Source organism: Pongo abelii, chromosome 16 (genome assembly GCF_028885655.2).
Source record: "Pongo abelii isolate AG06213 chromosome 16, NHGRI_mPonAbe1-v2.0_pri, whole genome shotgun sequence".
Lineage (NCBI taxonomy): Eukaryota > Metazoa > Chordata > Mammalia > Primates > Hominidae > Pongo > Pongo abelii.
Genome location: NC_072001.2, coordinates 83,306,831 through 83,309,230, shown reverse-complemented (window position 1 = coordinate 83,309,230; position 2,400 = coordinate 83,306,831). Strand labels below are relative to the sequence as shown.

The window sequence follows — 2,400 nt, the reverse complement described above, 5'->3', positions numbered from 1 at the left end:
ACAACAGAAAGCTGTGTCCTTTCCAGTGCATCATACTGGGGGCAACATATGTCATCTTATTAGTAATGCTAACATTGACTACTCAGTTAAAGTGGTGTCTGCTAGGTTTCTCCACTATTAAGTTTCTTGTGGGGATATATTTTTGAGATTATGGTGTTTTTGCGATTATGATGTTTCTCATCATTCTTCCACCCACTAAACTTAGCATCCATCAACAGTTTTCATCTGCAACAATTATAACTGCAATGTTTGCTTAATGGTGATTTTCCATTTCCATTATTCCTTCCACATTTATTAACTGGAATTATGTGATAAGGAAGCATATCTCTTCTCTCGTAGTTATTTATTCATATCAGTGTGCACTATGGATATTTATTTTATGGGTTATGATGTAAGATTATCATTATTTTGTTGCTCAGATTGTCCAAGCATTAGCCATTGGGAACCCCGATTCAGCTCCTGGCTCCCTTTTGTCATGCTCCCTTCCTTTCAGAGCATGTCCTTGCTTTGTGGCACCACAAGATACTCCAGTCTTGGCTCTGATTTTCACTGCCCCAACTCTAGAATCAGCCATTTCTCCAAGAAGCTCTTTTTTTAAAAAAAAAAATTGGAAAATGATATTAAGAAACCAAGATCTTGTTGTTAGATTTCATTGCTACTCGTGTGTTATTGCTTCCAGGTCCTCTCACAAACAGAGCTAGTTAATAAAATACAGGGGAAAAATGTAAATAAAGATATTTCTATATATTTTGTATCTTTTTTTTTTTTTTCTTAACACAATAGTTTATTTATTGAGTGCCTCCTCTCCCAGTCCTTGCAGTCTCTAGGTCACTTTTTCTGCTTGTAGATTTTGTGCACAAGACCCAGAAAGATGGCTGGGAGCAGGGGCGCTGCGGACTGTTCAGTGAGACCCATAATGTGGCTGTAACCGTCTTCCTCATACTGCAAGAACACGGCCGGCAGATCCAGCTCCTCATATAGTGCCTTCACCTGGACTACCTTCTTGGCCTTCTTCTGTCCGTAATTTTCCTTCCGGATCTGGTACTGTTCCAGAGTGGACCGTTGCAGACACTGAACCACCACCAGCCAGCTGCATTTGTTGTCCTGGATGCCAGTGCCAACTTTGCGGGTCACAATGGGGTCCCCAAAGAGGTCAAGGTAATCATCCTGAACTTGAAAAAACTCTCCCATCTCCAGTAGGATCTTCTAAGCATTGGCGTGCTCCTTCTCACCATCAAGTCCTACCATGTGCATGACTGCAGCTACAGGAAGGTAGAAAGAGTAGAAAGCTGTCTTGTACTTGACAATAGATTTGTACCTCTTTTCAGTGAATCTGCCAAAATCCACATGGTCCTAGGGGGCTGTGATGAGGTCCAGGGTCTGCCCAATCTCAGGCTGATAGGAAATCTGCAGGAAGAGCTCAATCAGGTTCCGGTAATAGGGCTGCGCTCGGCAATAGAGCTTCAGCAGGTAGTAGATACACGCTTCCAGAAGGATAGCATAATTGATGGCATCCTACCCCACACTCGTCTTCTGATAACAGCAGATCTGTCCCCAGCGGGTGAGGGATGAATCCATGATGTCATCTGTCACCAGGAAGAAAGCTTGCAGCATTTCCACACACCAGCCCACAGTCAGGGCCCTCTGGAGACTATCAGCATCCTGTTTCCTTGGCTGCACCAGCTCCTGGAATGCTACTAGCACCATCAAACCCCAGTGATACTTGTTTCCAATGGCATTGTACTCCAGGACCTCCTTGAGCCGGGCAATAGCATCTCCTGTCTCTGAGTGCCCCATGTCATCCTCAGTCAACACTCCAACGATCTGGGAGAAGTGCTGAAAGAAATCCTGCTTTTCTTGGGCATAAACATCTGATTTCTGGTCCCCATTCATTCTGAGGGAGGAGCAAAGGGCTGTGTTCCTGGATGTGGGTTCCTGCCGTATCTATCTGTGTGTGTACACTAAAAACCACGTGTTCATACCTCGGATTGACACCTCTGATTCTAATCCAAAACAACAGGGGTCATTCTAGCCTTCCCCCTTTTCTTATTTGTAACTTGTTTTTCCAACAGGGAGAATCCCGATTGTCATTGGTCACAACAAATTTACTTATTTGTTCAATGATATACAGACACAGATAAGGTAGATTCACAATTGCTAATTTATACCCCTGTGAAAAACAAATGTACTAACCAGAGGACAATATTTGTATGAAGTTGTTTTTGTCTTTAGTCTTATGACGCAGTCAAAATAAAAGTTTCCTAAATTACTTAAGTATTTTCTTCTCCACCCACTTTGTGGTGGTGATGTTAGTTATTTATTAACACAGGTTTTTTTTTTTTCTGCTTGCATTCTATTTTGGCTTGCCTCCACACCCTGGTTGACTGGATGTATGTGTGT

General features: G+C 42.7%; 1 pseudogene; it reads right to left on the bottom strand.

Moving 5' to 3' along the window:
- Positions 1-782: 782 nt before the first annotated feature.
- LOC100453346 (farnesyl pyrophosphate synthase-like) lies at positions 783-2,036 on the bottom strand (annotated as a pseudogene).
- Between the last annotated feature and the right edge of the window lie 364 nt (positions 2,037-2,400).